This window comes from Lactuca virosa, chromosome 5 (assembly GCF_052849685.1).
Source record: "Lactuca virosa cultivar CGN04683 chromosome 5, Lactuca_virosa_CGN04683_v6, whole genome shotgun sequence".
NCBI lineage: Eukaryota > Viridiplantae > Streptophyta > Magnoliopsida > Asterales > Asteraceae > Lactuca > Lactuca virosa.
In genome coordinates, this window is record NC_136430.1 from 237937665 (window position 1) to 237956935 (window position 19271).

The window sequence follows — 19271 nt, forward strand, 5'->3', positions numbered from 1 at the left end:
AGATACGACGTGTATCGGACACCAATATTATTTATGACTTTGTCACCAGTACACCTGTCGGTCCTACTGTAGCTAACAGTAAAGTGCGAGATTGTCAATCCCGTATAGATCTATACACAAACTCATGCTCTCCCTTAAGGAGACCCTGGTCCATAAGGGTAGTCTTCCACTAGTACATATGTAAGTACCCAAAGACGTGTCTCACAAACTAGATTAACGAATTTTCAAGTAATAATGTGAAAACCCTTTTTATAAATAACAGATAAGCTTATAAAAAGTTTCTTTTGGTCCCTAAACTATACTTATTATAGTTTATAAGCTTATTTTCATGTTTTAATAAGTTTCATGTTTTAAATACAGTTCAATGGTAAGAAAGACATAATAAGCAATTTATATTTTAAAACACAACATTCTTTGTCTTCTTCTTGTATTCCCCTCCTAAAACATTAAAAGTTTGGAAAAACATGGGGGTATGAACTCACCTTATGTTGGAGATTCGATTGAAGAGATGATATAGGATGATAAGTTTCACGAGTGAAGTCCCGAAGTACAAACGAGTCCTAAATAACATATAATGATACATATAGGCATGAAATTAGTGAATCTAACCACAAAAGGTGTTTAGCAAACAACCTAGGATGAAAGAATAACTCACCAAAGGAGTGTTAAAAGCAAGTTAGGAGGATGAAAGAGAGTTCACGACTGGGCTTGATGTGATCACGGCCCAAAAGATGTGAAGAACACTTGGAGATCTTGTTGATTGGTGAGTGTTTGAAGGCCTTTCGTGGTATACCAAAGAGATGCAAAAGAAAAGGAGTGTTTAAGGGAAGAAAAGGGTGTTCATGAGTATGATACTTGAGAAAGAATGGGGTGGTTCACGGCCAAGAAAGAAGAAGTGAAGGATAAATGACCCAAACATATATATATATATATATATATATATATATATATATATATATATATATATATATATATATATATATATATATATATATATATATATATATATGGTGAGTTCACGGCCTAAGGAGGGTTCACGACCGTGAACATGGTTTGCGGCCGTGAAACTCACTTGATGAGGTTTATGGGCCGAATGCAATACTCCTAACTCGTTTCCTTAGTGGTTCACTTCCTAACACACAACCCAGACTTATACTAGGCTTAGAAACCTATAAATTTGACATTTGGTTGTTGTGTTTGACTTTACAGGACAGAAATTTCAGGTTGTGACATCATCCCCCCGTTAGATGGAATTTCATCCCGAAATTAGCTTTCTGAGCGCGACTTCAGGGGTTGAGGAAAGATGTTTGTACTTCTGTTCCATTTGGTCTCCTCGATCTCCAGTGAATTCTGATCCTCGCTTAGCATTCTTGCGGATCTTCACTATTGTATCTGATGTGCTAATCCGTAGGGAGCGTATGGGTTCAGTTTACTTGTCTAAGTTCTCCCGAATGGTATAATGTCCACTTGTAGTCCTGGACAGCTTTGTCGTGAAGTTCATGGTAAGATTCATACCTGGTTCATCTATTATTACCTCGTGTATACAAGTCATATATAATTATGATTGGTAAGACAGTCGGATGTGCGACTCTGCCCCAGGTCCACAACCAAACAAGGAACAGGAGATAGGGCGGAAACATACATACTAAATCCGCATAATCATAATTATATACCACCCTCGCGTATACACTCAATAGTGATAGGTGAGCCGTATTCGTCCCTAGCCTCTGTGCTCGAACTTGACTTACTGCACGAGCGGTATTTTCGAATGGTCTGTTGAGGATGCTTCAGGAGGTTTCGGAGGGTAAAGTGCTCTTCACTTGGGTACTTTGGAGTTTAGAATACGAGAGACGATTCTGAGGTCTATGTCGGGTTTGTCGTTATGAATGACGAGTGTTACGTTAGTCGGTCGGTTACGGCGAAATATTTTCAGAGCACATGAAATTGGTATGGTGAGGACCACGCTAATCCATGACGAATGACAACGTCAGAACTCTTTAGAGAAACTAATGTTAGGCCGATTTGAAAGAAACATTTGTTAGAGCCATGGTGCATACTGCAGGTATTCGATAGTGCGTTTTACGTGTACTTTCTAGTGCCTTTTGTTTTAACCCTTGTTATTACTACTGCGAAAAATTCGTACCGCAATAGGCGAGTACTAGCAGTAAGAGTGCTTTGATAACAAGTGACGATACTTAATATTATGATCCTTCTCGGTACACTATGATCGCTTGGCACATACAAGTTCTGTATAACTAAGATAAATAAGACGGTCGACTGAGTGACTCTGCCCTAAATCCACAACCATACAAGGAACAGGAAATGAGGCAGAATCACTCACTCTAAGCCTGAAAGATCTTAGTTATACATAACCCTGATGTACATACTAAGCCATCATAGTTTACCTGAACGGATCTTTAGTTCTCTTATGAATGATGTGACTTGTTCGAGTAAATAACTTATAACTACTTTTTAATTTCCCCAAATTTTTAATAAAATCTTAATTTTTAAAGTAAATTTATTTAGAAGACATACCGCTGTTCACAGGTGGTTCCGGGGCAGTCTCTCCTGCGGTGATCATCAGTACTCGCCCTTCCCCGCCAGAGTTCTTCGTTATTGGGCAGTCCCTCTTGTAGTGCCCAATCTCACCACACCCATATCAGGCCTGGTTCACTTCTACTCCGGGGACTTGGGAGATTGGTTGTGCCGGCGCCCTGCAGAAACAGACAGTGTGCCCCTTCCTGCGGAAATTCATGCACTGCATCTCCTGGCAAGATCCGGTGTGGTGGTAGTTACACTTACTACACTTCGGGAGAGTTCCAGCATATCGACTGACAGGCGCTGGAGTGGCAGGTGTTGTGGCAGCGTGTACAGTATCTACTTGTTGCTCCTGTGGGGGTTCCTGTGTTGTTCGTTCCTTCCTCTTGTTCCCCGACTTTCATTTATAGTTCTCTCCCTTTGTTGGCTCGAGAACTGTGGCCACCACGCCATGGCGGACTCCATGGTCAATGAGTCGTTGGGCCAGGCGTTTGGCGCTATCGAAGGCAGTCGGTTTAGAAGCCAAAACATTCCCTTGAATTTTGGTAGATAAGCCACAGATGTACTTTTCTATCTTTTTACTCTCTGGGGTAACCATCCCCGGGCACAGTGCTGCCAGGTCGCTAAACCTGTCAGTGTAGGCCACTATGTCTGAGCCGACCATGGTATGATCTCGTAGCTCTTGCTCCAGCGTTTGAACTTCTCCTCTTGGGCAGTATTCTTCCAACATCATCTCTTTTAGGTTCTCTCAACCCATAGAGTTAGCCACTGATAGGGTCAGTGACTTAACATGGCCATTCCACCATGTTAGGGTTCTGTCGGAGAAGGTGCAGGCAGCAAACTTCACTTTGCTCACTTCTGGGCACAAACATATTTCGAAAACTGATTCTGTTTTCTCGAACCATCGCATCAGAGCAATGACTTCCCCATTTCCATTAAAGGATTTGGGTTTGCAGTTCATGAAGTCCTTGTATGAACACTCCCGTGGGTGTCCGTGGGTCACTCCGGGGTTAGATAGGTGGGTACCGCTACCAGATCCACTGGTACCACTTGCGCGGATTTGAATTATATCAGCTGTTGTTACGGTTGTTACCGCTGCTTGGAAAGCAGCAGGATCGTATTTTGGTGGTGGAGGCAGTGGTGGATTCTCTGTTGTGGTATTGACTACGCGCCTTATAGGTCTACCGTGAGGCATCTTTTGCTATAATGAATACGAGATGAAATGGTGATAAGTCCACAACAGTGGTTATAAGCCGAATGCTGATTAAACTAAGTTATCCTAGTTCTGAGTGTATCCTGTTCCGACTTTCATAGGGTTCTGAAATAATTCATGATGGAAGTCTATATAAAATAAACTTATGAATTAGTAGTAACTACTCTCTAATGAATTTCTGTGAATTGAATATCTGTTACCAGCTGTTACGAAACATGAAATAATCCTAGCACATAGTGTGAGTAGTGTATTCACTAACTCACTAGGTCATTTTTAGTTTATTTGTTATTAGTGCGACACATAAGACGTTTGGTTTCTTCGGCTGATCCTTTCTCGGAATCCTCCTCATAATTCTCTTCTTGTTCCTCCTTGACTCCTCTGCTAAATGCTATGATGGAGTGGTTACATCTATCTAGGTTTGTCGTGCGAGAATGGAAGTGTCTAAAGAATCTATGGGATTAAGTGAAACATTATGGGGTGATCCTTACCGGGTCCTCCTATAATTGCGTAGTGTATACAAGTTGTATATAATTTAAGATTAAATAGACCTTCGAATAAGTGATCCTACTCTAAAACCACAACCAAACAAGGAACAGGAAGTAGAGCATAGATCACAAATTCTAAGTCTATAAAATCTCAATTATATAAAACCTTGGGAGTATACACTCCAAAATTATAGACCTACCAGTAAGGGTGTTTTAAATTTTCACATAAGTTATTTATAGTGCCTAAAATACTCCTATAGTATTTTAATGGTATGAACATGGTAAGTTTTAAACTTGTTGTTATCTTATAGTATAATAAAATACTCCTATAGTATTTTAACTTTATGTTCTGTTCTAAAAATCCTTTGTGTATAGAGTTAGGTAAGTTTTAAGTCTGTAGCAACACCACATCACTCCCAAACACATGTTGGTCATATCTCAAATAAATATGGTTGATCAGGCTATATTGACCCCAGATATGATTACATAACTGTCCAGGTTTGACCGCAGTGTCCAACATTTAAATACTTTTGTTTTGTTCTTCTTGTGATACTTGTTCTAGTATGTATATATGTATGTATGTATACTTTTATAAAGATATTGTTATACTTTAAAAATATACTTTTAGTCAAAGTACTTCGGCCCCATTGTATTTATAGTTGTATATCTTTTATAGGTTGATATACTTAGTTCACTATAAACAATGCTCTATTACCAATCTGTCACACCCCCAAACCGGAACGGAGGAAACGTTCGGGGGCAGAGGACGTCATGCTCAATATCACAACACATGCATCATAGTAATCAAAGTAACAAAAATCATTGCATTAATATTAAAGTGTTTACATTGCATTCAAATCACAAAAGATTTACTACAAAAGTAAATAACAAAACAAGGACATGAAGCTACTATGCTCCATCTTCTGAATCCCAGTCCGCGTACCTGTCTACTAGTTTCCTGTGAATACAAATTATTTTGAAAGTATAGATCAGCATTTAAGCTGGTGAGTTCATAAGTATTTTCTTTATAAAAAGTATAGTCTGAGTTCTTTGGAAAAGTTCGCATGTTCCTCCAGAAAATCCTATATTTTATGATGTGATGAATGATAAGTAAAAATGACTCTTACAATTCCTTCTATGAGTACTTAATGAATACAAGTTATATACAATCCTATTCAAACATACAATGAATTATATGGATCTGACCTAACCCCACAACCAAACAAGGAACAGAAATGAGGCGGAAGTCACACATTTCATTGTTTGTTAGATCCTCATTGTATATAACCCTGACGTATTCACTAGGTGCTTACGGAGTTAACTGTAATAGTTCTTTGACATTTGATGAAAATATTCTTTAAGAAAATCATATATTTTCTTTAGTAAATTGGTAACCACAATAGTTCCTTCTATAATTGCTTAGTTTATACTAGCTATATATAATCTAATATCGAACGGAAAGTTAAATGTGTGAATCTGCTCTAAGCCCACAACCAAACAGGAAATAAGGCGGAAGTCACACATTCCACTGCCTATTGGATATTAATTATATATAACTCTGATGTATAAACTAAGGAATTATAGAATTAACCACTTGAGGTCCTTTATGTTATACTTGTTTAATAAGAAGTATTAAACCTTTTATAAATAAGTTTCTAGTTTCACTCACTCATATGTGAAACATTGTTTTCGGTAATAAATGTTATTGTTTTCAGAAAGTTCTATCGAAAACTGTTTACCTTAAAAGAACGATGTTTACCATAGAAAATCCTATATTTTCTATAAAACCGACTGGTAGTCTATGTTGTTCCATGATCGAAAAGCACAAGTATAAATACTATACTTACTGTAATGTTATCTAGTTTTGTTGATAAGTTAAACTGGCTGAAGACTGCTTTGTTCTAGAAATCTGATGCGACGATACTACCCTCCTATGATTACTTAATACATACGAGTTGTACAAAACCGAGATCGAACAGACAGTTGAATGGGTGAATCTGCCCTAAGCCCACATTTAAACAAGGAACAGGAAGTAAGGCAGAAGTCACACATTCCACTGTCTACCGGACTTCAATTTTGTCTAACCCTTTTTTACATATTGAGTAATCACATAGTTAATAGCCCTTGAGATTGTTCATGAAAAAGTATATTACTACGTAAATATATCATTGTTATCTACTTGTGAGTTTTATGACCATACTATTAGATACGACGTGTATCGGACGCCAATATCATTTATGACTTTGTCACCCGTAGACCTGCCGGTCCTACTGTAGCTAACAGCAAGGTGCGGGATTGTCAGTCCCATATAGATCTATACACAAACTCACGCTCTCCCTCAAGGAGACTCTGGTTCATAAGGGTACTCTTCCACTAGTATATATGTAAGTACTTAAAGACGTGTCTCACAAACTAGATTAACGACTTTACAAGTAATAATGTGAAAACCCTTTTTATAAATAACAGATATGTTTATAAAAAGATTCTTTCGTTCCCTAAACTATACTTATTATAGTTTATAAGCCTATTTCCATGTTTTAATAAGTTTCATGTTTTAAATACAGTTCAATGGTAAGAAAGACATAATAAGCAATTTATATTTTAAAACATAACATCTTTTGTGTTTTACTTGTATTCTTCCCCTAAACATTAAAAGTTTGGAAAAACATGGGGGTATGAACTTACCTTATGTTGGAGATTCGATTGAAGATATGATATAGGATGATAAGTTACACGAGTGAAGTCCCGAAGTACAAACGAGTCCTAAATAACATATAATGATACATATAGGCATGAAATTAGTGAATCTAACCACAAAGGTGTTTAGCAAACAACCTAGGATGAAATGATAACTCACCAAAGGAGTGTTAAAAGCAAGTTAGGAGGCTGAAAGGGAGTTCATGGCTGGGCTTGATGTGATCACAGCCCTGATGAGTTTTGAGCATTCTAACACTCCTATGGTGTGCATGCAACCCCAGAAACCTTGGATCTATGTTTTCTTTATTATACATGCAAATATTCATTTTTCCAAGGTTTCATCCTAACTAACATATGATTAGGGTATATGTAATATAAAAACTAGTATAATGACATACCTTCCTTGTTGCTTGGATTCCTTAAGACCTTGTGAGCCTAGCACCCCAAATGTGATGCCTCAAATGCTTCACACAACACCACCAACGACTTGGAATAACTTGAGAGAAGATTGATATGCACCAAATCGGCTAGCCCTCACTAGAATCACTTAAATGCCGATTTCTAAGCTTATGGGGTCCTTTATATAGTGTAATGCAATTAGGGTTACACCATGTAACTCATGCCTTTCCACATTCCTCATGATCCATGGGGTTTAACCACATGGGGTATCCATGGGTCACCACATGGGTTTAGCCCATCATGAAAAACTATGGATCATTAGCCCACTATACAAGAATGAATGGTTTACCAAATCAATCCCCATTTATTTAATTAGTCTCTTTTGATCACAAAATTAATTCCAAACCAATTCTTGATCAATACTAATCAAATAATATGATTTCATATTAATATATTAGAACTTATAATATATTAATAAACCATAAATATCCTCTTCTCACAAAAGTCTATCCAAATTGTTCCGATGCCATGCAACCCAAATGGATTATGCTAAATCGGGTCAAGTACATACCAAATATAGTTATGGACTTAGACACCTTATCCAACAGTCTCTCAATTGGATAAGTCTAATAACTATAGCTGCAAGTACGACTTCAGGATCCGACCAACAATCGTAGCTCTTTCAAAGTCTCGCGGAACTAAGTTGTACCATTTTAGATAAGTGATCATATAATCCTCTGTTCAAGATATCAGCCAGAAAAATACATGGAACAACGTCGTACTTATTGTCCAGTAGTTTGTATCCCGATTTCCGATTTGTTTGACATAGAACTTAATCGAACACATCAATTCAGTTCTGACCGGGCCTGGCACATAAGATAAAACAAAATCATCGAGGGGCCAAGATATTGCTTTTAATCCTCCAAGGACTAAAAGGAACAGATAAACTTCGACTCATATGCTTGTACTAACTAATCATCAAATTATACACAACAACTCGTTTTGTAACATCAAGTTACTGATGTGTTTTCGTACTATCAATGTACAACCAACTCATAGTCAACAACTCATATCTCTTGGTTTCAAGACTTATATGATATTACCGTCTCACGATCACTCGAGATAAATTCCATGAAGTGATACAAGTGAGCGTGGGTTGAATCCAATACTCAGAACTTATGAGCACTCATGAATGTTGCAGCAACAATTGCTATGTCTAATACAATTCAGACAAATCTACAAACCCAATTCATGACAGTCTTATTTCAATACCTACTTCCAAAGTATGATCGACTGTGGACAGTTTGAATAATATGATATACCATAACATAATTATTCTGGAAGTCAAAACATGCAAACTGAAACAATAGTAAATGATTGACACAATACAGTACCATACTAGTAAATAAAAACACCTTTTATTTAAACATCAAATGTCAATTACATTTCAACTATTAGAAGTTTCGAAAGCTATCTAATTACTAAAACTAATATCATCCTTCAGCCCAATGCGCCTCACATGCTGTAAATGCTTAACCCTACACAATCCCTTCGTGAGGGGATCTGATGGGTTCTCATACGATGATACCCTCTTTGCCATGAGGAGTCCTTCTTCTATTCGATGTCTAATGAAGTGATATTTTCTGTCGATGTGCCTAGATCTGCCGTGATCCCTTGGTTACTTGGCTAAGGCAACTGCACTCTCGTTATCATAGAAACTCTCCATAGGCTCCTTTATAGCTGGTACAACTCCATGGTCTCCAATGAAGTTCTTCAGCCATATTGCCTCCTTTGCAGCCTTGCTTGCTGCTATGTACTCTGATTCGCAAGTTGAATCAGCTACTGTCTCCTGCTTGGAACTTTTCCAAGTAATTGCTCCTCCATTTAGGGTGAAGACCCAGCCCGACTGAGAGCGTAAATTATCCCTATCAGTCTGTAAGTCGGCGTCACTATACCCCACGACTCTCAAGTCATCACTCCCACCAAGGGTAAGGACCCAGTCCTTAGTCCTCCGCAGGTACTTGAGAATGTTCTTCACCGTAGTGCAGTGAGTCTTGCCTGGATTCCCTTGATATCTGCTGACCATGCTCAAAGAAAAGGCCACATCAAGGCGAGTACAAGTCATAACATACATGATCGAGCCTACAACGAAAGCATATGGTACTCGACTCATCTCAGCTATCTCAGCCTCTGTACTCGGGCTCTGAGTCTTACTCAGCTTGGCGTTACTCTGGGTCGGTAAGTCTCCTTTCTTGGAATCCTGCATGCTGAATCTTTTCAGCACCTTATCCAAGTAGGTACTTTGACTAAGTCCAATTAGTCTTTTACTCCTGTCTCTCAATATCCTTATCCCTAGGATATAGGCAGCTTCTCCAAGGTCCTTCATAGCGAAACACTTTCCAAGCCAGGACTTAACCTCCTGCAATGTTGGGATGTCATTTCCTATGAGTAGTATGTCATCCACATACAATACCAAAGAGCTAACTATACTCCCACTAGCCTTAACATATACACAGGACTCATCCTCGCTCCTCGAAAAGCCAAACTCTTTGATTTTCTCATCGAAACAAAGATTCCATCTGCGAGATGCTTGTTTCAATCCATAGATGGATTTTTCAAGCTTACACACTCTATTAGGGTACTTTGCATTGACAAACCCTCTGGCTGACTCATGTAGACATCCTCAGCCAACTTTCCATTAAGGAAAGCGGTTTTGACATCCATTTTCCATATTTCATAATCATGAAATGCAAAAATGGCTAGCATAACCCTAATAGACTTAATCTTCGCTACTGGTGAGAAGGTCTCATCATAGTCAACTCCCAGAGTTTGAGTAAAGTTCGCAACCAGTCGCGCCTTATAAGTGTGTACTTTCCCATCCATTTCGGTCTTCTTCTTGAAGATCCATTTGCACCCGACTGTCTTACGACCCGGTACATTGTCAACCAAGTTCCAAACTTGATTGTCATACATGGACTGAATCTCGCTGTCCATAGCCTCCTTCCATTTGGCAGATTCAGGGCCTGCCATGGCTTCCTTGAAGTTGTTAGGTTCATCTAAATTTATCAGTGTACTATCATTGATAAATGCATCACCTTCGATTGTAATATGGAAACCATAATAAAATTCAGGTGTGCTCTTAACTCTCGTGGAACGCCTCAGAGGTACGGACTCATCAACAGGAGTTTCCTCCTCAGGTTGATTGCTAGTGTTTGAGGTTCCTTCCCCACTTGACTCTTGAAGTTCTTCAAGGCCAATTTGCCTCCCACTGTTTCCTTGGCTTATGAACTCTCTCTCACGAAAGACTCCTCTCCTCGCCACGAAGACAACATTGTCATTCGGTCCGTAGAAGAGATAACCAAAGGATTTCTATGGGTAGCCGATGAAAATACACCGCTCACTTCAAGGTTCGAGCTTGTCGTGAGTCTCGCACCTCACGAAAGCCTCGCAACCCCAAATCTTGATGTGGTCTAGATTGGGAACTTTCCCAGTCCACATCTCGTGAGTTGTTTTGACAACCTTCTTGGTAGGGACTAAATTAAGGATATGGGTGGCAGTCTTTAAGGCATACCCCCAAAATGCGATTGGTAACGAAGCTCGACTCATCATCGAACGAACCGTGTCCAACAAGGTTCTATTGCGCCTCTCAGCCACACCATTCAGCTGTGGTGTTCTAGGAGGTGTCAATTTTGAAATAATTCCACATTCCTTAAGATAATCAAGGAACTCGATACTAAGATACTCACCACCTCGATCGGATCGGAGCATCTTTATCTTCCTGCCTAACTGATTCTCCACTTCCTGTTTAAACTCTCTGAATTTCTCAAATGTTTCTGACTTATGCTTGATTAAGTAGACATAACCATATCTACTGTAATCATCAGTAAAAGTCACATAGAAGCGGTTAGCATCCTTTGTGGTGGTTCTGAAAGGTCCACACACATCCGTGTGTATGAGATCCAACAAACCCTCACCCCTAGCACAAGTACCAGTGCCACTTTTCCTGACAGTAGAAGCATTGCGCATCCTTCGGGTTGGAAGAGGGAGTAGCAGAACCTCCTTTGGTTCCACTCTAAGAGGAGCCACCAAGAGACTTTCCCTTGGTACCCTTCGAAGAGGCCTTCCTCCTTTTCCCTTTACCTTGCCTGATTGCCAGAACAGGGGCGGTGGTAGGAGTAGATAAACCCGTTTTACCTTTGAGACCAGTTTCGGCTGTCCTCAAAAGTCCTTGAAGTTTGCTAAGTGTGACCTCCTCCTTGTTCATATGATAGGTCATACGGAACTGATCATAACATGGAGGTAAGGAGTGCAGTATGATATCAATAGCCAGCTCCTCAGGGAAGTTCACATTCAACTTAAGCAATCGGTCCACAAACCTTTGCATCTTCTGCAAGTGGCCCGTGATGGGTTCACCATCCTTCATCCTGGTTGTTATCATGGAAGAGATGATTTCATACCTCTCTTGATGAGCACTCTGATGGTATCTTTCCATCAGGTCCTGGTGCATCTCATAAGGGTAGAAATCTTCATAGGATTTCTGGAGTTCTGCTGTCATGGTAGCCAACATGATACAAGACACCTTAGTGGCATCCTTCTCATGGCTAGTGTACTCAACAATCTCCTCTGGACTAGCAGACGACTCATCGATTTCCTTCAGCTCCTTGTCTTGGAGATATTCCTTGTCCTCATAACGAGTGACCATCTTGATGTTCCTAACCCAATCATTGAAGTTGGAACCATCAAAGATGACTCTCCCACAAAGGTTCATGAGAGAGAAGGAGCCAAAAGGGTTTGAGCCAGAAGCATTGTTGGAAGACATCTGAAAAGGAAGAAAGACAAGTTTAGATTAGATAAAGAGTCCTTAATAAGACACCCAAATGAAATATTAAGGCTAGGATCCAACACAATATTTTATAACTTGGAAGAGGGATGCCGTAATCCAAGCTACAAAATATTTGAAGGTAGGTAAATGACGATTACCAATTTCCACCATGAAAAACGAAATAGGTTATTAGGTTTTAATTGGATTGAAACTCCTAGATCTTTTGAGATTCATTGAACATTTCAATGACATGTTTAAATCTCAATTATGCCCTTCAAGTTTGTGACTGGGATACCGAGGATCACAAACAAGGTGTGAATAACCATGCAAATTAACTTGGTACTCTTAATTTTATCACCTAATCGATGTGCCGGTTAACCACACACGCTCCACCGATCTATGATGAACCTTAAGCCACCCTTTGCCACCCTTGTTAAGTCCAAGTTAGTGTGTCGGTTAACCACACACGCTCCACTAACGACATTAGCAAGGTGCAAAGTGTAATTCCATGGGTTAGCATCAATTTCACATTTTCCTAAAGTAACTAAGATTGGGAATTTATAAAAGGTTTAATTACTTTATATTTATCATTATACTTTTAATGAGAATTATGGTCTTTTTCCTACCCGTTCGGCTAACGACCCTCCACCAGTCAAGGAAGCGGTGGGTGAGAGTGGACACCCATTAAGCTGCCATTTTATAGGCAACAACCTTATACCCCCTTATAGACCGGCTTCGTGAATGAGGCCTACTAATGGTAAGACTGACTTGTTCTTATACATATATATATATATATATATATATATATATATATATATATATATATATATATATATATATATATAATTAACTTATAATACTATAAAGTATAAGGGTTGAATTTTAAACTTTTAAAATTCTAGGGTTTGGAATTAAAGTTTTCTAAAGTGACTTTACAAATTCCAAAACTTGAGGGCAAGTTTTGAAACTATTCAAAACCTTTCATTTCTATAACTTATGAGTTTTCATGATTTTAATGGAAAAGACTCTTGGAATTCCATAACTTGAGGACAAGTTATGGAGTCCATTAAAAAGCATTTATATCACCAATTAAACTAACAAGCATGTCAAATAATTTCTATGATCTAACAAACTCATAACCTTGCATAATTCATATCAACAATTTTCAAGAATCATATGAACTTAATATAAAACTTGAAACTTTGACAATTATCATTCAAATTGGATAAGCACAATCATTACCAAATCAAAAACAGGTTTAACAATCTAAAAGCAGTTTAGGGTAATGATCCTAGTCCAATTCCAGCAACAAAACTCGAAATTCTGCACTCAGGTCCTCCTACTCGCCGAGTGCAAGAACCTACTCGACGAGTAGGATGAGTTTTCACATGGACTCGTCGAGTCCCCCCATGGACTCGGCAAGTTCACTAAACAGTGAGCAGAAAAAAAAAACGATTTTTAAGCAATTTGCATCAAGTATAATTGAAAACAAGCCAAGGCTTTGATACCACTGATGGGTTTTGAGCATTCTAACACTCCGATGGTGTGCATGCAACCCTAGAAACCTTGGATCTATGTTTTCTCTATTATACATGCAAATATTCATTTTTCCAAGGGTGTGCATGCAACAAGCATATGATTGGGGTATATGTAATATAAAAACTAGTAGAATGACATACCTTTCTTGTTGCTTGGATTCCTTAAGACCTTGTGAGCCTAGTACCCCAAATGTGATGCCTCAAATGCTTCACACAACACCACCAACGACTTGGAATAACTTGAGAGAAGATTGATATGCACCAAATCGGCTAGCCCTCACTAGAATCACTTAAGTGCCGATTTCTAAGCTTATGGGGTGCTTTATATAGTGTAATGCAATTAGGGTTACACCATCTAACTCATGCCTTTCCACATTCCTCATGATACATGGGTTTTAACCACATGTAGTATCCTTGGGTCACCACATGGGTTTAGCCCATCATGAAAAACTATGGATCATTAGCCCACTATAAAAGAATGAATGATTTACCAAATCAATCCCCATTTATTTAATTAGTCTCTTTTGATCACAAAATTAATTCCAAACTGATTCTTGATCAATACTAATTAAATAATATGATTTCATATTAATATATTAGAACTTATAATATATTAATAAAAAAGAAATATCCTCTTCTCACAAAAGTCTATCCAAATTGTTCCGATGCCATGCAACCCAAATGGACCATGCTAAATCGGGTCAAGTACATACCAAATATAGTTATGGACTTAGACACCTTATCCAACAGGCCCTTATGAAGCGCTCACGGCCCTTGAAGGTTTGAAGGGTTCACGACCCTTATGAAGGGTTCACGACCCAAAAGATGTGATGAACACTTGGAGATCTTGTTGATTGGTGAGTGTTTGAAGGCCTTTCGTGGTATACCAAAGAGATGCAAAAGAAAAGGAGTATTTAAGGGAAGAAAAGGGTGTTCTTGAGTATGATACTTGAAAGAGAATGGGGTGGTTCACGGCCAAGAAAGAAGAAATGAAGGATAAATGTCCCAAACATATATATATATATATATATATATATATATATATATATATATATATATATATATATATATATATATATATATATATATATATAGGGTGAGTTCACGGCCGTGAACATGGTTTGCGGTCGTGAACCTCACTTGATGAGGTTTATGGCCCGAATGCAATACTCCTAACTCATTTCCTAAGTGGTTCACTTCCTAACACACAACCCTGACTTATACTAGGATTAGAAACCTATGAACTTGACATTTGGTTGTTGTGTTTGACTTTATAAAACAAAAATTTCGGGTTGTGACAGAAGCCATGGAAGTGTACATGTTTCCTCCCATCCCTATTTAAGTTGAGATGAACCTTAGAACAAGTTGCTCTAAGATTCCACTTACCTTTTGCTCTGCGGTAAGCATTGTTCAACATGTCCAAAGCTTCCTGCTTCCTATGTCTTCCTTCAGTCGTCACCATCATTCCCAGGACAAATGTTGAATCCAAATGTCCCAATGCAGATGCTTCTTCAAGCATCGTTTTCCCTTCATGAACAGCTTCTAAGAAAAATAACTTCATCTGAAAAAAACATTAAACACATAATTTCTAGTTAAAGTAATGCAAAACAAGAAACAAATTAATTAATACTATGCATATATATAACAACGTACCAATCCATTCCTGAACAGAATATTTCGGTTTCTCATCTCTATGCATTAGTTGACAACTGTATGTTTCTGGTCAGACCAACCACGAAATCGTAATCCATCTACCTCCATATGTTTATATACTTCATCTGTTTAACACAACATTCACTCCAAAATGTAAAGACAACTCAAATACACTTGTGAAATAGAATGATCGAAGACAAAACTTACACACTCTTCATCCTGAAAGCCTTAACTTCTGAAAATTTTCCCAAGTCGACTATTATTTTCTCCATTACTTCCAATGGCATGTCTGTTAGCTATTTCCTTTGATGTCTTGATTGCATCTTCGAAGAAGTACTGGCTTCCATAATAATAAACCTTCACTAAGATAACGATTCTGCGAAAATGATTTTAGGGTTTTTTGACTGTCGGAATTTTGAAATTGGGGTTGTTTGCAAGTGACTGAAATAAGAGTGAAGAACTGAAACAACGTGTTTCGTTGGAAAACATTATGGCGCCTAGAAGATGTTCCATTATAAAATGACCAAATTGTCCTCATACATACAATGACTCATATTTAATTACTAAGGGTAGTTTTGTCAAAAGTCATAATTAAAAGAAAAATCAATTTCTATTTTAATACACAACCGACACAAATGATATATGTTGACCAATGACCCATATGTCATCCATGGACACCATAAGCAACTACCATGTTGACCAATGACCCGTATGTCATCCATGGACACCATAAGCAACTACCATGTTGACCAATGACCCGTATGTCATCCATGGAAACCATAAGCAACTACCATGTTGACCAAAGCCTCATATGTCATCCATGGACACCATAAGCAACTACCATGTTGACCAATGACCCGTATGTCATCCATGGACACCATAAACAACTACCATGTTGACCAATGACCCGTATGTCATCCATGGACACCATAAGCAACTACCATGTTGACTAATGATCCGTATGTCATCCGTGGACACCATAAACAACTACCATGTTGACCAATGACCCGTATGTCATCCATGGACACCATAAGCAACTACCATGTTGACCAATGATCCATATGTCATCCATGGACACCATAAGCAACTACAATGTTGACCAATGACATGTATGTCATCCATGGACACCATAAGAAACTACCATTTTGATCACCAATGACCCGTATGTCATCCATGGACACCCTAAGCAACTACCATGTTGACTATTGACCCATATGTCATCCATGGACACCATAAGCAACTACCATGTTGACCAATGACCCATATGTCATCCATGGACACCATAAGCAACTACCATGTTGACCAATGACCCATATGTCATCCGTGGGTGATACCATCACACCATAAGCAACTACCATGTTGACCAATGACCCGTATGTCATCCATGGACACCATAAGCAACTACCATGTTGACCAATGACCCATATGTCATCGATGGACACCATAAGCAACTACCATGTTGACCAATGACCCGTATGTCATCCATGGACACCATAAGCAACTACCATGTTGATCACCAATGACCCGTATGTCATCCATGGACACCATAAGCAACTACCATGTTGACCAATGACCCATATGTCATCCATGGGTGATATCATCACACCATAAGCAACTACCATGTTGACCAATGACCCGTATGTCATCCATGGAGACCATAAGCAACTACCATGTTGACCAATGACCCATATGTCATCCATGGGTGATACCATGACACCATAAGAAACTACCATATATATTGACATGACTCGTACGTCTTTTATATATAAATTTTGGTTTAAATATAAAAGCATAAAGATGTATAGTTTATTAATGTTTAATCCTCGTTTATAATTTTAAATTAAAATTATACTATGAACACCTCTTTAGTCTATGTTCTTTCTTGATGTTAGTTATATGTATATACCCTATCTATCAATCTGGAGCTACTTTAATAAATTTGAATTACTAAATATTTAGCGGTAATTAGCACAGTTCGAATTTTTCATTAGCGGAGCTTCAAAATATTTCGCAATTCCTTTCCCCCCAACCTACACACGATTAGGCTGCATATTAGGGTAAGTTTACTGATTAGAAATAGGGTTTACATTTTCTGTAATCATCATCTCCGGCGGCTAATTGATCGAAATCTTTGTTCATTATACGTTTGTGCACTAACTTTGGCGATATAGGTTGTCACTCATCTAAAATTTATTTTTATATAATTTACTGTTATCGTGATGATCGTTTCTTGTTCTCTGATCATCTTCATGTATATTATCATCTTAAATTACAAGTAAATTGGTTTTGATTGTATTCAATAGTTTGCATGCGTAGTAATGCCTTCATATATAATTTATTTGTATTGTTTGTTTCTCTCTTCTCATTAGTAGTTTATTATCTTTAATACATTGGTATTGGCTATAGTTTTTTGTTAATTTTTAAGCAAGAAAGATGTCAAACTCGAAAGCAAAAGGAGCATCCGGTGTGAGGCTAACTAAATACATTGCACAACAGGTTATGAAACGCAACAGGATTTCAGCTGCAAAATTCATAAACAGACAATTACAAGATGAAGAAATCAACTTCCCAATACCAACAACCACATCCAAAGCACCTATAACATCTACCAACAAAACCCCTATACCTAAATCATTAACATCAACCATGACTACCACTTCCTCGGCATCACTTACAACATCCACACCGTCCTTAGAAAATACATCTAAAACTTCAAAAACTGGAACAATACAATCCTCAACACTTACATCAATAACCAAAACTTCAGCACCTACATCATCTAAACCATTCTCAACATCGACACCCACTACCACATCATCAACACCTATATCTACTACCACAACCTCAAAACTGCATCTACACTACCATCCTCCATAACTACAGTAACTATCACACCCTCCTTAAGTAAAGGAACTACCACATGCTCAACATATACATCTATCCCAACACCTACCCCAGAATATACCCCATCAACAACACTTATACCAGAATCTACCCCTTCACCAACACAACCAACCATGAATGGATATGTAGTGGAAAGTGTAGAAGGTGAAAACAATTCCTCTGAAGATTGTGGACCATATGGACGTTTAACTGTTCATGTTTAGAAAAAAACGTGAGTTACCAATCAAATCTTAATTACAATTTTTTCTATGTATAACCTTTTAGTTTACACGTACATATCAATTCATAACTTAACACATCACATCATTACTTGTAGACTAATGCCACCAGGCCCTTGTGCACACTTTATTAGTCTGTCCTTTTTACAAAGAGTAGATCCAGAAGGGTATGCTTGGGGAAAAGTAAGCAAAGAAATGCGCGATTTATATTGGGAGGAGTTTCAGGTAATTAACTATATGTGATAAATTGTTTTTTGGTAAACATTTACACTTAAACTTATGTTTATATTGTTAATGTGTAGAAAAAATGTTGTTGGGATGAAACAATAGACTTGCTGGTGAGGCAAGATTGGGCAAGGAAAGCGGCACAAAGTTATGGTCAATATCTCTTCAACATGTGGAGCCCAAAAAGAAACAAACATGGTTTTAAACTAGCTCATATTCCACAGGAAGTCTGGAACTCCTGGAAATTAAAATGGAATATAGAAGAATACAAGCTAAAATCTAAGTGTAACGGTGTGGCTGATGGAGTAGCAAAACCTACACATAACGCTGGATCTGCAAGTCATTTGAAGATAGCTTCTGATTTGGTAATTTTTTAAATGGTACATCATATCAATGTTTATATATGTTTATCTGTATATTTGACATTTTATATGGTATTTATGCAGAAGAGGAAATTAGGATGTGATCCACCCCATAGTGAATTGTTCATGTATACACACACGAAGAATCACGATGCAGTCACTTTCACAAATGAAAAAGATAGACAAATTCATGTAATATTCATTTCAGTGTTAAACT